Genomic DNA, 21240 nt, shown 5'->3' with positions numbered 1-21240 from the left:
AGTGGGGTTTTTTTTTTCATATTACAGTACTTCTGACTCAATTGTCTGAGATGCAGAAATCCAATAACTATTTGGCATCATTGTAGCCCCTAAGCTGACAAAATATATACCATCACACATCCATAGCCAAAGGGAATCAAAGGTTCTTCTTTGTGGTCTTTGTGCCTCACATAAATGGGAGAGGCAGGAAAATATAAATAAAATTATTATTATTTATTATTATTATTTACATATCTGTGCAGATCCAGCCACAGAACACTCCACAGCTGAGTACTATGCTATGAATAGTGCCAAGAAGGTACTTCCATCAGTTCTTTTTTGTCCATTATTCAATTCACTTCAGTCCATCAGATGCTGAGTAGTATTGACCCCATTTTCTTCTCTTGCATGACCTGTAAGGCCCTATTTAAATGTTGCACCCCATCCAATAGAAAAATCCCTTATTTGGACGCTCATGACTGTTGCCTCTTTCGGAAACTTCAGCAGGTTCAAAACACCTCAGTTAGAAAGCTGACTGGGGCCAGTTATAGGGAGCATAGAACTCCTTGTTATAACAGCTTCACTGGCTATTGGTTCGTTTCTAGGCACAATTCAAAGTGCTGGTCATGACCTATAAAGCCCTGTAAATCTTAAGTCTAGACTATTTAAGAGATCATATCTCCCATACAAACCAGCTAGAGTCCTAAGATTTTCCAGGGAAGCCTTTCTCTTGGTCCCGCCACCATCTCAGGCTTGCTTGGTGAGGTTACAAGAGAGAGAGCCTTCTTCTCTGTGGCTGCTCCCACTCTCTGGACCTCCCTTCCAAGGATACCAAATGCTGCATCAAAGAACCTTACTGCACAGGCTCCACGGAACAGAAGGAGAACGGTCCAAAAGGGGCCAGGAAGGGAACGGAACGAGTGGGAGACGCATTTTACTGCACATAGAAGTCCGTCACTCGTTCTGTTCCCTTCCCTGTTCAGAACAGTTCTCAAAAATTGTGTCCTCTGGGACGGATTGGGAATGGAAGGGAACGCAATGGAACAAGTGTGCAGTAAAATGCATTCCCCACTCGTTCCTGGCCCCTTCCATTCTGTTCTCATTCCATGGAGCCCCTGTGCAGTAAGCTTCAAAGACCTCCCCTCTAGATGGAGATGATCTCTTTGATTCCAAAATGGATGAAGCCATGGATACCCTCTTTAAGGCTCGAAAAACAACCAAGAATGATGGGCTTCAGCTAACCAACTCGCGCCACACACTCATCCAACACATTTGCTGAAAAGGCCAGGGTTTTTTTTTTTTTTACTTATTCTAGGCAATCACTCTTTCCACAGTCTCACTAGCCTACCCACTCTACCACCCCACATTGTCAGGAATGTTCTCAATGTTATTTCTTCATGGGATCGTCTATGAAACCCAAACCCACAGCTAAACAATGCCTTTGAACCCTCTGGCCTCCCTACTTACCTTCCAACGTCTTTGCATCTTCATCTTACTGTTGCCATCACCTTCAGAATTGAGAATATATCTCCCAAGATTCCTTGGCCGCCACCATTTTCCACTTCAGCTATACAATAGAATTTATGCATAACCCTCCATTGAGCATATTGAAATACAGCCCACCATCTGCCATACTTGAGCAAGAAGTCACCTGTCTATTCCAAAAGAATACTATAGAAATGTTACCACATTTTGCCCGCACATGGGCTACATCTCTTGCTACCATAAAGGGATGGTTCTCTCAGACCCATTATGGATCTCAAGGGGGTGAACAGGCACATTTGTCCAAGAAAGTTCAGAATGCTCACCATTTCCGCCATTCCCCCTCTTCTAAAACAAGATGATAGGTTTCCATCCCTTGACCTTCAGGACACATATTTTCACATCAGCATCCATCATCACTGCAAAAAATTCCTCCATTTTTCAGTAAGTCACATGCTCTACCAATACAGAGTTCTCCACCATCCCACACATGTTTACCAAAGTCATTTCTCACCTTCACACAAAAGGCATAATACTGTTTCCCTACCTAGATGGTTGGCTAGTTGCAGCTCCAACAGAAGGACAACTACACAAGGATGTTGTAGCCATCCTCCAACTTCTTACTGATCTTGGCCTATGCCTCAATGGAGAGAAATCTCACAGGACACTAATACAATTCCTCCAATTTATAGAGGTTAGCCTCAATTCCATACTTGCCTATTTTTACCTTGAGACCAAGCATCACACCCATCACAGCCTCACCACCTGCATCTTACACTGTATATCAGTTCAGGCACACTTCATGACGTGATTCCTCTGTTTTGTGGCTGTGGCAACTATGGGCACTCAGTCTGAGTAACCAGAAAGAAGAGGACATGAAAAAAAGCCCACAAGAAAATTGCTCACAAAACAAACTCACTGCCATAAATATGCACAAGAGAAATGCACGCATAGAAAATTGCCCATGTGAAATATTGCTCACACCAAAAAAATCCACACTGAAAAATATGGGCAGCTGCACAGAAAAATATACAGGAAATAAAATTGAATAGTTTTTTAATCAAACTTTATTCAGAATAAAAAACAACAATAGAAATATTAAAAGGTTAATAAAAGTTATTTAAAATGTTTAAAAAAAACTATTATTCTCTTTTCACATGTCAAAAATCTTGAATTCTTGAAAATTAGCCAATCTCCTTAAGTAAGTGAGTTTATCTTCCACCTGTTCACTCTGTCCAGAAGTGGAAACCTTACCATGTAGTGCCTCATATTTCCTCTTTTTCACCTCTAGGAGACCTGCATTAGCAAGTGTTAATTTGTGGGTTAGGCAGATTACTGTCTTTTTTGTGACAGAGTAGACTTGTTGTGTGGGATGATTGTCTGGGCATGTGCACCTATGTATCATTATTTAAACCCAACAACATTTCCCATCGTATTGCAAGGATTCACACTTACTGATCTCGTGTCTTGCCTCATTTTACTTCTGGCAACATTTGCTGAAGCTTTTTGAGGACCCGAGTCATGACAATGCTCACCTGGTTCTTGAACTATGTTACTATCTTTTGCTTTTATAACTGAATGAGCAATTCAGTCTGCATCTCCAAGTCACCACTACATTGACAGTGCAAAAAAAGCAAGATATTCAAACCCCAAGTAAATCATAACCTTGATGTACTTCTCACTTCTTGAAAACTCCATTGTTGGCACTATGGACAACAACAACAAACAACAACTGTAAACATCTCCCTCCCATACAAAATGTGTGTCTTCCTCATTCACAATTTCTGTAAACAATCAACAAAGACACACATTAGAAAACCTTACACTAAAGAATTTAAGGATAATGAATTTAACAATATTATCAGTAGAAGGCTTACTCATATAACAATAAACAGTAGCACAAGCTAGTAAAAGGTTAATTCATATAACAACAAACATTAACAGTTGGTCACATACTTACAATCACAGAGGCATCCTTGAGACACTATGTTATAATGACTTACACAGCCTAAGAAGTGAGCTTGTTCACCAGATGATTTTACATAAAACAGCTGAGATTTAATTGTTCATTGAAACCATGTGGGATAGTTGTACCTAACTGATCAAATTGCTTCCCTCCTTAAAAGAATAGTACTCAACTCAAGGCCACAAGGAATTTGAGATACCTCTATAATACAAAATTTGAAAGAATCTACATTATGTTTCTTAATTTTTAAAAAATGTCCATACAATGGTGTATCACAGATTAAGTATTGAGTTTAAAATAACATTACTTCCCAAATGAGCCATGTATATGTTTGCATTACTTGGGGCTGCAGGGTCCCCATAGCTATTCCATGCACCCATAAATAAAAATATAAAACCAGAAATGTTTGTGATGGGAGAGGCAAGAATTTTCCCATGTGGGCATTTTCCCACATAAGCAATTTTTCTTGTGGGCATTTATGATGGTAGGTTTTTTTTTTCTGTGAGCAATTTTCTTGTGGGCTTTTCTCATGTTTGCTATTTTCTATATAATCCTCAGTAGTGAAACTCCACTTCTGCCTCTTGGTTCCTCCGACAGTTAGACTTCAAATGGGATCTTCCCACCAAGAAAGTGCACATCCCAATACATGTCTCTTGCTCCCTTCAGTAGTGGCTGGACAAACCTTGACAATCTCACCAAGAGCATTACATTTCGCCCTTCTCAGGCTATGACTGCCATAACTTCAGACATCTCTCTCCAGGGCTGGGGTGACCACTATGAGAACCTATCCATTCAAGGAAAATGGTCTTCCCTACACATCAACACCTTGGAAATGCTACCAGTAACAAAAGCCCTCTGATTGTTCGAAGGCCTTGTAGCAGGCACCACAGCCCAACTATCCTGCAATAACATGACCACAGTGTTCTATGTCAAGAAGCAGGGAGCAAGAGGTCAGTCTCCATGAACAAACTAGCTCTCCAACTGTGGAATTGGTGCATAGTCAGGTAAATCTTTCCTACTCCCCTTCATATTGCCGACTGAGATAACATACTTGCCGACTCCCTCAGCTAGACAGCTCCAGAGGCCCACAGATTGTCTATCTCCTCCATCGTCTTCCAAATGGTATGAGATCGCTGGGCACATTTGCTCATTGATGTGTTCCCTTCATCTCTCAATGCCAAGTGTCACCTATTTTGTACAAGGGTGCAGACTGCCCTGTTAAGGCCATCATATTCTGGGGGATGCATTTTTCATGGACTGGTGTGGTCCTTCCTCTACCTCCACCCCCCCCACCCCAAAACATGAAGATTCTGGGAAAGATTCAGGATGACAAGGCAGATGACAGCCTTGTAACCCCATGATGGCTGAGACAACCATAGTTGCCCACATTTTCACACCTTTCCCACATTTCAAGGGAATCATCTCTGGCTACCTCACTGATTGACTCTACTGACCATTTCAAACGGCATAGTTCACCACCCAGATGCCCAAACCTGTGTGGTGATTCCGCTGTCATCAAGGGATCGTATCTGGGACAACCTGATCACCTCTAGGAAGCCATCTACCTGTCGCTCTTACGCACTGAAGTGATGCCAGTTTTGTATCTTCGCTGCAGAATTTCACTATTCAACATGATCCACTGACAAAGATACTGTTGTGTCCTTCCTCCACCACCTGAAGGACCAAGGTCTCTCTATCTCATCTCATCTCTCCAGGTCTATCTAGCTGCTGTAGTAGCACACCAGCTAGCTTCCCACCAATCTGCTCCTCTTTTTCCAAACACCACCATTAAGCACTTCTTCAAAGGTCTATCTCATCTGTACCCACTGGTAAGGGATACCATTCCCACTTGGTCTCTGATACTCTCTCTGATACTTTCACAGCTAAAGTCCAAGCCATTTGAACCCATGGCCATCACTGATATACAACTCCTAATCCTGAAGACAGCCTTCTTATAACAGTCACATTGGCCAAATATGCTGGCAAACTCTGTGCCCTCCAATGCAACTATCCACATACCACTTTCCGTAGAGACAAAGTGGTTCTCCATTTTGATCCAGCCTTTCTGCCAAAGATGATTTCTCCTTTCCACCTTAATCAGAATATATTCCTCCCTGCATTCTACCAGAACCACTCACCTCAAGAAAAAGTTACACTGCCTAGATATCGGTAGATCACTGGCCTTCTACATTCATCGCATAGTACTGACTAGGAAATCTCTTTGACCTTTCACTTGTTATGGGGGCCCAAGACATGGTCTTCCTGTCTTTTCCCAATGATTGTTGAAATGGATACTTGAGGTAATCCACATTGCCTATCAACTGGCAAATAAACCACAGCCCCTGCTATAGATATCTCATTCTGTATTATCTCATTCTGTGTTATCCTCCTCATTGTGGCTCATAGGTCTGCAGAGGCACAACCTAATCTCGGACTACAACTTTCATAAGACATTATCATATTGACTATAGAGCCAGAGAGGACACTCGGTTTGGCCAGGCAGTGCTGTTATCTGTACTTCACTGACCTGCCCCATCTCCTTGGTAAGTTAGTTAATAACCCATTTATGTGAGACATAGAGACCATGAAGGAGGACAGGTTGCTTACCTGTAATTGTAGTTCTTCGACTGGTTAGCTGTACTCTTCTCACAAAAACCCTCCTTCCTTCCCTCTTTTCTTGCAGGTCTACTTATGTTTATGATAGACATAGGGGAGTACTTTCTTGGTGCTATTTACAGGACACCCGGAGAGGGTCAAATTACTGCCAAAAAGCTACTCATCTCTGGAAAGTTTTGTGGTTGTATCTACACAAGAACAAGACCCATTTGTGTAAGGGCACTATCTATGTTAGAAGAGATGGAAATTATTTGCAAAGGGAAGGAAAGGAGATAGCTGTTTTCACAAAAGAACCTTCTTTAAAAATGTATTATAACAGACATAAAATTAACAAAGGATAGCTTGCTTAGCATACATTCCGTAACTAAGGCAGAATCTTCAGGACACAGATGTAAGAATGCACAGACCGCAATGTTCTGAAGGTGGCTCATACAGTACAGATGCAGAAAACATGTCAAAAACAAAGAACATGGTTATTTGGTAACTGCTATCAAGTTGACTTCAACTTATGCCTACCCTATAAATAAGATGACATCCAAGTTACCCTGTTATCAACAGCCCTCTCAGGGCTTCCTTAATTGAGTCTATACATCTGTAATACAGTCTTCTTCTTTACCAGTGCCAAAAATTACTGTCTCTTTCGAGTGAGTCATAACTTCTCATGATATTTCCAAAGTACAACAGTCTCAGTTTAGATATCTTGTTTTCTAGGGAGAAATCAGGCTTGCTTAGCTGTATATGAGCATGTGCATACATGTGTGCATGCACATCTTCAAGTCATCCCTTTATGGCAACCCCATGTATTTCATAGGCAAAGAATAATCAGAGGTGATTTTGCCAATTCCTTCCCTGAAATAGTACTACCTGGTATTCATTGGTGCTCTCCCATCCAAGTACTAACCAAGGCTCACTGTGGTTACCTTTCAAATTCAGTCAGGATCTGGTGCCTTTACAGTATTTGCTCTAGGGAGGGGTAAGGAGAGACCCGGCAAATAACCAAATTCATGAATGTTAAGTTCGTGAATGTGGAGGGACAGCTGTAGTTGGAACATAAACTTTGATTAGGGTCAGATTTGGTCAGATTTTATTATATCCTTTGACTGCTACATCTCTCCTCACTATAAATGCCATCCCATTTCTTCTTAGATTTTCATATCCTAAGTAAAACACTGTGTACACATCATACCCAAAATGTCCCATTCCCACCCACTTTAGCTAGCTCATTCCAAGTATTGCAATGTTTATACATTCCATTTCTTGTTTTACTATGTCTAACTTTCCCTGATTCATGCTTCTCACATTCCATGTCCCTACAATATGTGCTGCACAGCGTCAGACTTTCCTTTCATTTTTGAGCACATCAACAGCTGAACACATTTTTGGCTTGAGTCAAGACACATCAGTAGCCACAGTACTTCTTGTAGTTGGTCTCTGATGTACCCCAGTAGCATGTTGAGTGCCATCTGATCTGGAAGTTTCATCTTTTGGCACTATCTCTTATTTCATTTTGGATTGTTTCATCTTCAAAAGGAGGCTTACCATGACTCCTTCTGTGCAGTACTAACAAGCATTAGCTATGGTGCAATTCCCATAGTCTCTGAGAGATTCTCCCCCAGTGTCACCCGTTGCTATTGCTTAGTATCTATTTGGCACATTTAGTCTGGTTCCTCAGCAAAGAACATGGGGTGGGGAGTAGAGTGGGCCCTTTGTATATGTGGGGGATCTGTTTTGTCCCCCCAGGCTTGCCATCCATGTGAGCGCAAGTCCACATATGGGGCAGGTGGACTGTATATTCCTTTTGTCCTGAAATACCACATTGTATGAATAACCAATGAAAAGGACAAAGGACCTAAACTTTCTACCAAAGACTGCATGACTGTTCTTATCAGTAGTTCTAATGGAGCAATGAGCTTCATATGGAAAAGCTAAACATGATTTTGAAAGACAGCTAATAACACAGGCTGCAAAAATGCTGATAACAGAGGCTGCAAAACTGAAGCTATAAAAATAATGATCTGAAAAGACATTTGGTACCTTTAACAATTCATGTTTCTCAGTATCATGAAGAGCCTATTTGTTCATTACACACACCAACTGACCTCAGAAACACAGCTTCTACAAATCTAGTACTATAATGGTTGCCACTGCACAGCCAAATTTCAACAGAATGTGGGCGCAACAGTAGAGTACAGATCACAGTGGAATCCAGTGGGGCTGAAATAGCCCTCTGGATCCACTGAAACAGCCTAGCCTTTTCTTAAATGGACAAGAGACCTCTTGTGGCAATGGACACATAGAACAAGAGCATGCATGATATAAAGAGGGGCCTGGATCAGACCAAAGATCCAGCTAGTCCATTATTCTGTTTTCTACTCTACACAGACAGATGACTCAGAGAAGATAACACAAAGTGGGATATGAAGGCACCTGTCTGATCCTCCTTTTCATCTAGTATTCAGAGATATGTTACTGTCTGCTTTAGAATATATCTATTATATTGAGCTGTCATAGCCAGGTGTCACTGATAGAACTGCCGTTGCTGTGTACTTTCAAGTTCTTTCCAGCTTACAGCAACCCTAAAACAAATCTATCACAGGTCTTTCTTGACAAGATTTGGTCAGAGGTATCAGCCATTGACTTCCTCTGAGGCTGAGTGCTTATGACTAGCCCAATGCCACCCAGTGAGTTTCCATGGCCAAGTGGGGATTTGAACCCAGAATCTTGGTCCAGCATTCAAACCATTATGCCATGCTGACTCTCATACTGATAGAACTATCATTCATTGACTTGCCTAAATTTTTTTTGTGGAACTATGGCGGGTTACAGACCGCCGAAAAGCGGCGGTCTATACCCGCCCCTTTCCCCGCCGGATCGGGGCCTCAGTAGCTAGAGCGGCAGCCGCTGAGGCCCCAATTCGCTGCTTTCCAGGCCGCAGGGAAGCGGCAAAACGCTGCTTCCCTGCCGCCTGGAAAGGGGTGTCCTTGGGGCTCCAAGCCCCAAGGACACCCCGCGACGGCAGGGAGGAGGAGAAAGGGGCCACTTGGCCCATTTCTTCTCCGTGTCACTGGGTGCAGCCGTCTGAAGGCTGCGCCCAGCGACGCAAAGCCAGGAAGGAGCTTCCCCAATATGTCACAACCGCACTGCCTCGTTTGGAGGCAACGCGGTCGTGACGTAATCATGGCCGCCCCCATGTAGATGGGGCGCTGCCATCTTGTACGTCCTCCAGACGTATTAGGCTTGGGGGCGTCAAGAAGTGACACCCCTTTTTAAATTTAGGACGTCCTGAGGATGTCCCTTATGGCGGTGTGTAACCCGCCTATCTAACTTAGCAGCCATTATCATATCCTTGGGTACTGCATTCTCTGAGTTAGTTAAGCATGGCATGAAATACTGTTTTGCACATACACATGTGTGTGTCTGTGTCTGCGTGTTTGTTGTGTATTTTCAAATAATTTCCAACTTATGATGACCCTACAGCAAACTATCATAGAGTTTCCTTGGAAGAATTTGTTCAGAGGAGGTTTGGCATTGCTTTCCCCTGAGGCTGAGAGCATGTGACTTGCCCAAGGTCACCCAGTGGTTTTCTTGACTGAGCTGGGAATCAAACTCCAAAGTCACAGTCCAACGCTCAAACCACTATGTCAGGTTGGCTCCTCCTACCTATTTATTTAACTGGGTATTCTAGAGTTTTCATAAACCTCTTTTTTTCTACCCTAAATCTTCTACTGTCTCCCATACAATTATAACACATAACGTTTCTGACTGGAATTGATGAAAACTAGCATATTTATGGACATTACTACACACAGCTTTTAAACTGTCATTATACCAGGAAAGAAGTGGCATTGGCGATACTCATCATACCACACTGCCTCTGACCCATAACTACCCTATCCCTCACCTCTCCCTTTTCATTGATGGGGAAACCCATGAACGACCTGGCAATTGAGCAAGTCCCCTGTTGTGAAATGTTGCTCCCAGGGCTATTGTGTGAATGTAGTCATGTGGTGCCAGTGTCCCTTCCCCCTGTCCTCTGTGCTCTACCTCTCACTATTCCCAAGAACCCTGGTTACCTTTGGCCTGTTACAGACTGCCAAAATAAAGCTGCTTCGGGTCTCTTTGGAGGTATGCTGTTTAAATGATGCATGCATCCTAAAAATCCGGAAGCTGCACCAAAGTTGCACTCCAGTGCTTAGGAATGGAGTGTGGCTTTGGCGCGACCTCCGGACTCTTAGGACCCATGCATCATTTAAACAGCATACCTCCAAAGAGACCCGAAGCAGCTTTATTTTGGCAGTCTGTAACAGGCCTTTATTTTTTCTATTTCTTTTTTAAAAAACTTTTCAAGACTTGCAGAAGAAAAGTGGGGGACCCACCAAAAAACAAAAACAAACCCTAACCCTTGTGCCCTTGGGTAGGGCACAAGGCAGGGAGATAGAGTTAAGGGAGAGGTCAGGAAGAGAAAAGGATGGGGCAGTTGTGCAATTGAGAGAGGTGCGGTGATAGATGTCTTGAAAATAGTATCTTGCCATTTTATTTTTACTAGTGTGACTGCCGCAAGAACAGGGCTTGTGCAGAAGAGTCTTAAGAAAACCATATGGTTTTATGATTAACCATTTTACTTCAAATAGCAAGTTCATGCACTCGTGCGTGTGTGTTTGCATGTGTGGCAAGTTTTAATACTTTACAAACTGAGTATGAGTCTAAGGAAAATCTTGCACATCTAAGCTGTTGTTAACCTTCACACTTACTTACATTTACAGGAAGCATACATGGCTTTCTTCTTTTGTCATCATAGCAACCCCTGTGAGGTATGACACAGTATGCAGCTGGGTATATTGTAAGGTGTACAATATACAATTAGGTGCATGAGAAAGACTGCAGTCTTGAAAGATGTTTAAACACATAATAAATAGTTAGAACTCAATAATAATACAGTGGACCCTTGTTATACGCTGGGGTTTGGTTCCAAGATCCCCCGTGTATAACAAAAACCATGTATGCTCAAGTCCCATTAAATATGATGACATAGCAAAATGGTGTCCCTTTTAAAAAATGGAAAATCAAGCTTTGATATTTGAAATTTATACTTTTTTGGAAACATTTTCAAACCGTGTATGCTTGAATCCGTGTATTAAAAATCCGTGTATAAGAAGGGCTGACTGTAATAATAATAATAATAATAATAATAATAATAATAATACCATATGGAATTCATGAGGTTGCTATAAGTCAACAGGTGACTTCAAGGTAGATACAGATATACATATGTATAGACCAGTATTGTATACTGGAGAGGAAACAACCTATACTCCTTGCGAACAGGGTATGCTTCTTTGATGGCACCTCCACCGGTATTTATTAAAAGAGTATCTGAACCCATTAGATAAACTGCTCCTTTTTAGTTTAGGTTTTGTTGATTACCAATGTGCCAGTTATTCCTGAAAAGTCACTGAAAATTAGCATTGGGTACCTTGCAACCCATACTGCAGATTAAAAGAACAAAAACAATTAGCTGAGTTCATCGTATAACACCTGTGACTGTTCAGAAACAAACAGGTTGGCACAACAAAATGTTGAAAACTCTGTTAAGTCTGTTTAATAAACCAATATTGAATAACAAAACCAAAATGCCGGAAAAACAACACTAATTAGCTAATTAGCTGGTTTACATAAGAATGTGTGTAGAGAAAATCATACTACTGCATATACAAAGTGTAATTTCACTGCCACGCTGTATTTATTTACAAATTGTTAAAAGGGGTTTTCCCCTCCCAAACAATTTAAGTTCAAATCAACCCTAAAAAGGTCTGTATCAATGTAAAAGAATGTTCTGAATAATTAATTCCTAGAGCAGGGGTCGGCAACCTACGGCCCGCGGGCCGGATGCGGCCAGCGAGCACTGTAGGACCAGCCCCTGGCCGACCGTGCCGCCGATTGCCGCCGCCGGAGCGCTCCTTTTCCCTGCGCCTCTGGGCTCCCAGGGGGCAGGGGCAAGCGCTGGGGCCGCCGAGCGCTCCGTTTCCCCGCCCCCTGGGATGGCCTCTGGGCTCCCAGGGGGCGGGGGCAAGCGCTGGGGAAGAAGGAGGAATGGAGGAGGAGGAGGGAGGAAGGGAAGAGGAAGGATGAAGAAGAGGAGGAAGAAGGAGGAAGGAAGGAAGGAGCAGGAGGAGGAGGGAGGGAGGGAGGATGAAGAAGAGGAGGAAGAAGGAGGAAGGAAGGAAGGAGCAAGAGGAGGAGGGTGGGAGGGAGGATGAAGAAGAGGAGGAAGAAGGAGGAAGGAAGGAAGGAAGGAGCAGGAGGAGGAGGGAGGGAGGGAGGAGGAAGAAGAGGAGGAAGAAGGAGGAAGGAAGGAAGGAGCAGGAGGAGGAGGGTGGGAGGGAGGGAGGGAGGATGAAGAAGAGGAGGAAGAAGGAGGAAGGAAGGAAGGAAGGAGCAGGAGGAGGAGGGAGGGAGGGAGGATGAAGAAGAGGAGGAAGAAGGAGGAAGGAAGGAAGGAGCAGGAGGAGGAGGGTGGGAGGGAGGATGAAGAAGAGGAGGAAGAAGGAGGAAGGAAGGAAAGAGCAGGAGGAGGAGGGAGGGAGGGAGGATGAAGAAGAGGAGGAAGAAGGAAGAAGGAAGGAAGGAAGGAAGGAAGGAAGGAAGGAGCAAGAGGAGGAGGGAGGGAGGGAGGATGAAGAAGAGGAGGAAGAAGGAGGAAGGAAGGAAAGAGCAGGAGGAGGAGGGAGGGAGGGAGGATGAAGAAGAGGTGGAAGAAGGAGGAAGGAAGGAGGGAAGGAGCAAGAGGAGGAGGGAGGGAGGATGAAGAAGAGGAGGAAAAAGGAGGAAGGAAGGAGCAAGAGGAGGAGGGAGGGAGGATGAAGAAGAGGAGGAAGAAGGAGGAAGGAAGGAAGGAAGGAAGGAAGGAAGGAAGGAAGGAAGGAGCAGGAGGAGGAGGGAGGGAGGGAGGATGAAGAAGAGGAGGAAGAAGGAGAAAGGAAGGAGAGAAGGAGCAAGAGGAGGAGGGAGGGAGAATGAAGAAGAGGAGGAAGAAGGAGGAAGGAAGGAAGGAGCAAGAGGAGGGAGGGAGGGAGGATGAAGAAGAGGAGGAAGGAAGGAAGGAAGGAAGGAAGGAAGGAAGGAAGGAAGGAAGGAGCAGGAGGAGGAGGGAGGGAGGGAGGGAGGGAGGAGGAGGAGGAGGAAGATGAAGACATGCAGTCTTTCTGAAGGTGAGACAGTGTGACTTTCCAAAGTGCATTTCTGTGCATTTTCAGTGCTTTCAATGCTGAAAGGTGTGCTTTTACAATGAGAGTGGTAGTGATGGTGATATGTCAGTTTGTGGGACATGCACTCTTTCTGAAGGTGAGACAGTGTGACTTTCCAAAGTGCATTTCTATGTATTTTCAGTGCTTTAAATGCTGAAAGGTGTGCTTTTACAAGGAGAGTGGTAGTGATGGTGATATGTCAGTTTGTGGGACATGCACTCTTTCTGAAGGTGAGACAGTGTGACTTTCCAAAGTGCATTTCTATGTATTTTCAGTGCTTTAAATGCTGAAAGGTGTGCTTTTACAAGGAGAGTGGTAGTGATGGTGATATGTCAGTTTGTGGGACATGCACTCTTTCTGAAGGTGAGACAGTGTGACTTTCCAAAGTGCATTTATATGTATTTTCAGTGCTTTCAATGCTAAAAGTTCTGCTTTAACAGTGAGAGTGGTTTCAGCCTTCCCCTTCGGGTGAGAGGGCCCCTTGGAGCCCTTTCGGCTGAAAGAAGGGGCGAAGGAGGAGAGGGCAGGCACACGCCTCCTCCTCCCCGCGGGGCTTTGGCAGCCCTGAGGTGTCTTTCAGAGGACACCTCAGGCCTGGCAAAGCCCCGAGGACAGGAGCTGGGGCCGCACGCCTGTTGCTCCTGCCCCTCACAGGCCCTTACTGCTTCTCTGAGAGGCAGCTGGGGGCCACGGAAGGGCAGGAGGAGCAGGCGCGCGCCTGTCACCCCCTCTCCCAATCCCCCCCTTCTAGCTGTCTCTCAGACAGCGGGAGGTTGGGAAAGGGAGCAGAGAAAGCCCCGCCCCCAGAGGGTGGAAGCTCCGCCCCTGGCACGCAGGCCCACCCCCAGAGGGTGGAAGCTCCACCCCCGGCACACAGTCCTGCCCCTGGAGGGTGGAAGCTCCACCCCCTTTCGGCCCCCCAGTTGTCTCAGGGACAGCAACCCGGCCCCCGGCTCAAAAAGGTTGCCTACCCCTGTCCTAGAGCAATTAACTGCTAAGTCATGTGACAAAACCCTCTTCTCCCCATGACTTTTTCCCAGCAATGATTTGTACTTCCATTTCAGATATACTGGATGCTGTCATTATTTTGGAATTCAGGATGCAATCGCAATTACATAATGTATGGAAATTCAGAATTAAGTTTGGTAAACGCAACCATGTTTCGGGAAGCATTTCCCAGCTATGGGACAATGAATGGTCTCTGAAGTACTTGCCAGAAGTTTGAAGACAGATGGTTGGACAGGGAAGTTCTAATTTACTTACCAGAACATTTTGAAAAATTAAAATAAGAGAAGGCAGCCACTCCTCATAACCTCAAAACTGACCACCTATAGAACAACTCAAGATGCTGCACCTCTATACATCCGTCCTCCCGGATGAGTACTATATCCTCCTTTTAAAAAGCTCATTATTGCTCCTCGTCTTATACATGAACTAACTTCTCCTGTCACCTGTTGCCTCTGTCACTATTGAATGCAAAACACTGTTGGTACACAGTCAGCCCAATTATTTTAAGTTAATTGTTTTCAGAGAGTGTCCTGAATGTGTCAAGCTCTGTATGGACTTTCCATAATGTCTTCAAAGAAGCTGTGGTCAATTTGACATTAGTATACCACTCTCAGGTGGCACTAATATTCAATCATTTCACCATTTAAACCAGCCATTTAAAATGGCGTGTCTTTCAAAAAATGAATGACAAGAAAAATAGACACAAAGAACAAAGAATGCTATCAGCGATCAAAACCTGCTCACAGTCGAATTAAAATGTTGGCCATGTTTTTTTAAAGGATGTCAAATCACAAAAACAATTTCTACATGGGCTGCATCTGCACTGCAGAAATGGCTCAGTAATTTTCGGAATTGTAGTTTTGTGAGACATTTAGCCTTCTCAGTCAGAGAACTCTAGTGCCACAACATACTACAATTCCCAGAATTCCACGGCACTGAGCCATGGCAGTTAAAGTGGTGTCAAACTGAATTATTTCCGCGGTGGAGCAGATGCAACCAAAGATTTCTGAAGTAGCAATTTTATCTCGAGTGGTTTCAGACAGCCTGAACATACAGACTACATTTGAAGGTGTGGTTTCCCTGATCCCATTGGTTGCAATGTTAGATATAGCATTGCTTACTAACCCGAAATGAAACTTTCTGTAAGATGGTTCGTACAAGTAAAATGTAACAATATAACATGAAGTAAGTCATTTCTAAATCATTACCTGGGTAAGAAGCAGGAAGCATCAAAGGATGATGAAAGTCTTTAGCACCTGGGAGACCATGTGAAGAGTTCTGGAAAGGTATGATGAAGTCACAATCAGCTGTGTCATAAACAGATAGCTCTGACTGTTTCACTTCTTTCTATTTATAGAGGCTAATGATCTACTTTGACTGTTACGTGTTTAAAAACTACAAACGTGTAACATGTGATGATCAGAAACACTTTGGCTTTGACTGTGCATTTCTTCACACCTGTGTTTTACAGAGGCTTTTGAGCAATTTTTTCCAGAGCATCTTAAGCTCTTTGAATGCAATGGGATGCTGTGCCTACTGGATGCTCAGCTCTCACAGGGAGAATAGTTGGGAAGTTTGGGGTGATGTGCCTTCCTCAAAATACACAAAACTCCCTAACAACGAAACGACTGATAGCCATTTCTTTCATGATTAAAAAAAGAAAAAGGAGAGAGGAATCTAGCAGCACTTTTGAGACTAATGGATTTATTTTAGCATGAAGACATGGATTAACACTCACAAAAAGGGGTAGATCATTCTCAGTGGTGCTGCTAGATGCTTACCACACATACTCATTTTCTTTTTCTTTTCCATGCCTTTTTTATGGAGTTTATCACACAGGACTAATATTGTTCAGAAACTAGATTTAAAGTGAAAACAACCTGCTTTTGTGGGTTGTTTTTCACATGACGTTCAGGGTTCACCCAAACAGAAAGTAGGAAAAAAACACCACAAATGTAGGTTGTTTTTCAGGTGACATTTGCGTGAAAGAGAAATAAAGTGAAAAGAACCCAAACAAAAAGCCAACTAAACCCCCTCCTTTTTACTTTCAGGAAATTCTGAGAGTAGAAAGGAGTGTTTTTTGTTGGCTTTCCATTCGGGTTATTTTTGTGTTATTTCTCTTTCCGCCAACACGTCTGAAAAACAACCTGCATTTGCAAGTGTTTAGTGCAGGGGTAGGCAACCTGCGGCCCGCGGGCTGGATGCGGCCCGGCAAGGCCTTGGGACCGGCCCCAGCCTGGTCCTGCCGCCGATTGCCACCGGGGCCTTTGGGGGGCAATTGTCTATAGAAGCCTCAGAAACATGCATTTATATTAACATTTTTTTTTTAAAATCAGCAAATTTTTTCGCGTGTCCTCCATTTTTTTTAAAAAAAGTGTCTTCCATTTGAAAATTTTGTCCTACATTTGTCCTGGTTTATTTATTTATTTATTTATTTATTTATTTTAAAAAATTAATTATTTATTTTTTGGCTTCGGCCCCCCAGTCGTCTGAGGGACACCAACCCGGCCCCCAGCTCAAAAAGGTTGCCTACCCCTGGTTTAGTGGGTTTTAAAATCCTCTTTCTGCACGGGATTTGCCTCCGTGTGATAAATTCCCACACTGAAAAAGGCATACCTGACTATCTCTTTTAAAGTTTCTGAGGTGCTTGCATAGAGCCCCAGTTGAGAAGTGGACAGAAACCAGATTCTGTCTAAGACCCAAATGTCTCTGTGAGATGCATGGATTCCTATGACTATGGAAAGATAGTGATATTTGCAAATGGTCTAGTACAGTTGAAACATACATTTCCCAAAACCCATCTGTGTTTATAGTATCAACTAATTAAATTTAACATAGTTTTACAATTCTAAGCATCACAGGGAACACTATAAATGAAATAGCTGCAATAGTGGATGCAGGCATGGCTCGTAATTGGAAGGAAGTAGGTTAGGAGACAAGCTCAGCCTATGGTTATAGGCACTTACTCAAGAGTAAGCTTCACTGAACACCAAGGACTGACTTCTGAGTAAACATCATAGGATCAGGCATGTTGTGTTTCCCACAATGCATGGCATTGTCATATGGTGATTAATGCTCACCCTGCATACTCACTAAGGCAAGAGCAGGTAATGCATATCCCTCCAGATACCATGAAGTTTCACTTCCTATCAGCCTTAGCCAACATATCCAAATACAGGGAGTAGGAATTGCTCATAATAATCATTATACAATCATTATTCAATAATTCTGTTTGTGGTGGTGGTGTGAACTAGAATAATCTATGTTTGAAATTCTATTCAGGTTTACTCTGTGCAAAGTGTGTCCTTCCAGTAGTTGTTCTCACTGCTTTGAATAATCTTTTCAGAACAGTAGCCTGCTCTTCCCCCAAAGGCAATCGAGTGGACATGGCATTGATGTTGCCACACTCCATCCTCAGAACAGCCCTGTGAGACCGATTAGGTAAAGGTAAACCATTTGCAGCAGGGTAGCCATTTTAGTCTGTTGCACCAAAACCAACAAAGAACCTCATGGTAAAGAATAACACATTAATTATAGCATAATCTTCTGTGGACAACTCACCCCATTTCACCAACTGCACAAAGCACTGTCCAAGGTTAGTGTCGCCAGGTGTCCCTTATTTGAGGGCTGGGAAGTTTGTTCCTGAAAGTACTGGCAGTTATCCCTAAGGGATTTCCATTATTTGAGGGCTGGAAAACATGTTTTTATACTGTATAGACTAAATAGAATGTTAAACATCCAGTATTTGAGGATGTGGGTGTCTTGTAAAAGGATGAGGCCAAGTTGTTGGAGCAAGTACCTGACGCTCACTGCTGATACAGATAACTATGATATGGTTAAAACGGATTCAGGACTTTTGACTCCTGCCAAAAAAAAACAAACCAAAAAGGGATCTTTATAAGGACAGAAAATTGTCAACCCTGCCTGTCATGAATGTCTCCTATTAGTAGTATAAAAATCTGGCAACCCCATTCAGAGTTTATATGTTTTCCTCCCAGTCTAATCCTGGAAAATCAACTCATTTGAAATGCAATTCTGGAGAAGAGTTCCATGATGCTGTGGACTATTAAAAGGCAAAGAAACAAGTCCGGGAGCAAATCGAATCTGAATTCTTCCTAGAAGCCAAGATGGTTAAATTGAGGCTGTTGTACTTTGGCCACATCATGAGAAAACACAACTCACTAGGGAAAAAATAATAATGCTCAGATCTACATAAGTTCAACCTAAATCATGAGGCAATTGAAATAGTTAAAAAGTTCCTGAACCTTGGATCAGACATTAATAAGAACAGAGACTGCAGCCAAGAAATAAGAAGGCTAAGAATGGGAACGGCAGCAATGAAAGAACTAGACAAGAGCCTAAAAAGTAATGGTATACAACTGAACACTAAAGTCAGAATTCTCCAAGCCATTATATTCCCCATAGCCACACATGAGAGCTGGATGGTAAAGAAAGTCGACAGAAAGAGGGTCAACTCATTTGAGAATCACAGAATCATAAGAGTTGGAAGAGACCACAAGGGCTGTCCAGTCCAAACCCCTGCCATGCAGGAAATCTCAATCAAAACATCCCCAACAGATGGCCATCCAGCCTTTGTTTGAAGACCTCCAAGGAAGGAGACTCCACTACATTCCAAGGGAGTTTGTTCCACTGTCAAACAGCCCTTACTGTCTGGAAGTTCTTCCTAATGTTGAGGTGGAATCTCCTTTCCTTCAGCTTGCATCCATTGTTCCGGGTCCTGTTCTCTGGAGCAGCAGAAAACAAGCTTGCTCCCTCCTCAATGTGACATCCCTTCAAATATTTAAACAGGGCTATCATATCACCTCTTAACTTTCTCTTCTCCAGGCTAAACATCCCCAGCTCCTTCAGTCATTCCTCTTAGGGCATGGTTTCCAGACCCTTCACCATTTTAGTCGCCCTCCTTTGGACACGCTCCAGTTTCTCAATATCCTTTTTGAATTGTGGTGCCCAGAACTGGACACAGTATTCCAGGTGGGTCCTGACCAAAGCAGAAAAGCAAAGTAGAGAAGTGATGCTGGCCAAAGAGACAAAGAAATGGGTCCTTTGAAAAGACCAAGTCTGAAATCCTCCTGCAAACCAAGAGCATGAAAATGAGGGTGTCCTATTTTGGCTAGGTCACAGAATCGTAGAGTTGGACGAGAACACAAGGGCCATCCAGTCCAACCCCATTCTGCCATGCAGGAACTCTCAATCAAAGCATCCCTCTATTTAAAGACCTCTAAGGAAGTAGACTCCACCACTCTCAAGGGAGCGTGTTTATGAGAAGAGAAGACTCATTAGAAAATACAATAATGCTGGGAAAGGTAGAAAGTAGTAGAAAGAGAAGACTGCATGCCAGATGGCTAGACTCAACCAGGGAGGTCATGGGCTTGAATTTGCAGGACCTGAGCAAAGCAGTGGATGATGGGTGTGAGGAGTATCTTGGAGATTACTGGTTCATCATGAGTTGGGTTGGCTGAAGGGTGGTTAACAACAACAAGGTAGAAAGCAGTAAGAAAAGAGGAATACCACATTCCAGATGGAGAGACTCAACTCAGGAAGCCATGGCCCTGAGTCTGAAAGACCTGAGTACAGGAAAAGCGATTCCACCTCAACATTAGGAAGAACGTCCTGACAGTAAGAGCTGTTCAACAGTGGAATAAATTGCCTCAAAGAGTGGTGGAGTCTCTTTCTTTGGAGGTTTTTAAACAGAGGCTAGATGGACATCTTTTGCAAGTGCTTTGGTTGTGTCTTCTGGCATTGCAGAAGGGGCTTGGACTGGATGGCCCTTGAGGTCTATGAGCCTGGCTCATAGTGACTTGGAGGTCTTTCATTCATGGGGTCCCCATAAGTCAAAAGAGTTTATCACATGGGACAAATCCCATGCTGGAACTAAACTTAAACTGAAAACAACTCGCAAAAAGTTGTAAAAACCCGTATTGCGGGATGTTTTTCAGACAACGTTTGAGCGAAAAAGAAATAACGCAAAAATAACCCGAAAGCAAAGTCGTCAAAACCAGCTCCTTTTTTACTTTTGCTAAAATCTGAAGATACAAATGAGCTTTCTGTTCAGATTATTTTTGCGTTGTTTCTCTTTTGCGCCAACGCATCTGACAAACAACACCCATTATTTTAAAACCCCGTTTCTGCAACGTCAATTTGTGGTAGCTGACGACACACAAAATGGCAATAAGACAATGAACACTGGGCTTCTTTAGGGGCTATTGCTCTACCCACTACGCCTCACAACAGAGCCAAAAAATATTTGAATCTGAACCAAACAGAGATGGGGGGGAAAACACCCCCAAAACAGCCTTCACTGGTTTCTCCTCACAAAGTCAGGCTTACTAGATGCCATAGCCACAAAGGAGAGAGCAAGGCACCACAAAACGTCTCCGGGAAAGATAAAAAGTAGTGCGTTACCAAACAAAAAGCTTAATAAAAACCCACTCCTATAAATGTAAATGTATGGACATGCTCAAAATGGAGGACATTTTGGAAATCCCTGGGGCAAAATGTTGAAGTGGAGGAAGAGGTCGGGTCACCCTAAACATCATGAAGGCAAAGAATTCAAAGATATAGCCATGTTAGTCTGTGGACTCATGATTTGAGAGACTAATACATTTTGGTCTAGATTTTGTTCTACATTTTGTCCCGGGTTTTAGTGGACAATTATGGCAGCCCTAGTCAGACTAACTGAAATAAAGAAATTGGCAGCAAGAGCTTTCCTAGACTTCAGTCTAATTAAAGCAAGTAAGTCCTATACTCTTTCATTGGGATTTTGGACTCCAGCTCCCAGAATCCCATGCTATTGGCCAACATGGCTGAGGCTTCTGGGAGCTGGAGTCCAAAACCTCTTATAAAGGGCCTAGTTAAGGCCAAGGGAGGCGCACTTCCGGGTTTTTATATAAAGGCGCCCGATGACGTCACGGGCGCCCAGGTGGC

At 43.3% G+C, this 21240-nt stretch overlaps 1 long non-coding RNA gene across 1 annotated transcript in view; it reads right to left on the bottom strand.

Moving 5' to 3' along the window:
* Positions 1-18132, bottom strand: part of LOC149318923 (uncharacterized) — a 37301-nt gene extending 19169 nt beyond the window's left edge. Inside the window, exons 1-2 of the long non-coding RNA XR_016280112.1 lie at positions 17857-18132; positions 15504-15573 (exon numbers count right to left, since the gene is read on the bottom strand). This is a non-coding gene — a long non-coding RNA (uncharacterized LOC149318923). The remainder of the gene's footprint in view (positions 1-15503; positions 15574-17856) is intronic.
* Positions 18133-21240: the final 3108 nt, after the last annotated feature.

Source organism: Sceloporus occidentalis, unplaced genomic scaffold (genome assembly GCF_023333645.1).
Source record: "Sceloporus occidentalis isolate IW3139 unplaced genomic scaffold, rSceOcc1.0.p SCAF_2, whole genome shotgun sequence".
Taxonomy (NCBI): domain Eukaryota; kingdom Metazoa; phylum Chordata; class Lepidosauria; order Squamata; family Phrynosomatidae; genus Sceloporus; species Sceloporus occidentalis.
Note: the sequence above shows the minus strand (reverse complement) of the source record. Positions and strands in the feature narration are given on the sequence as shown.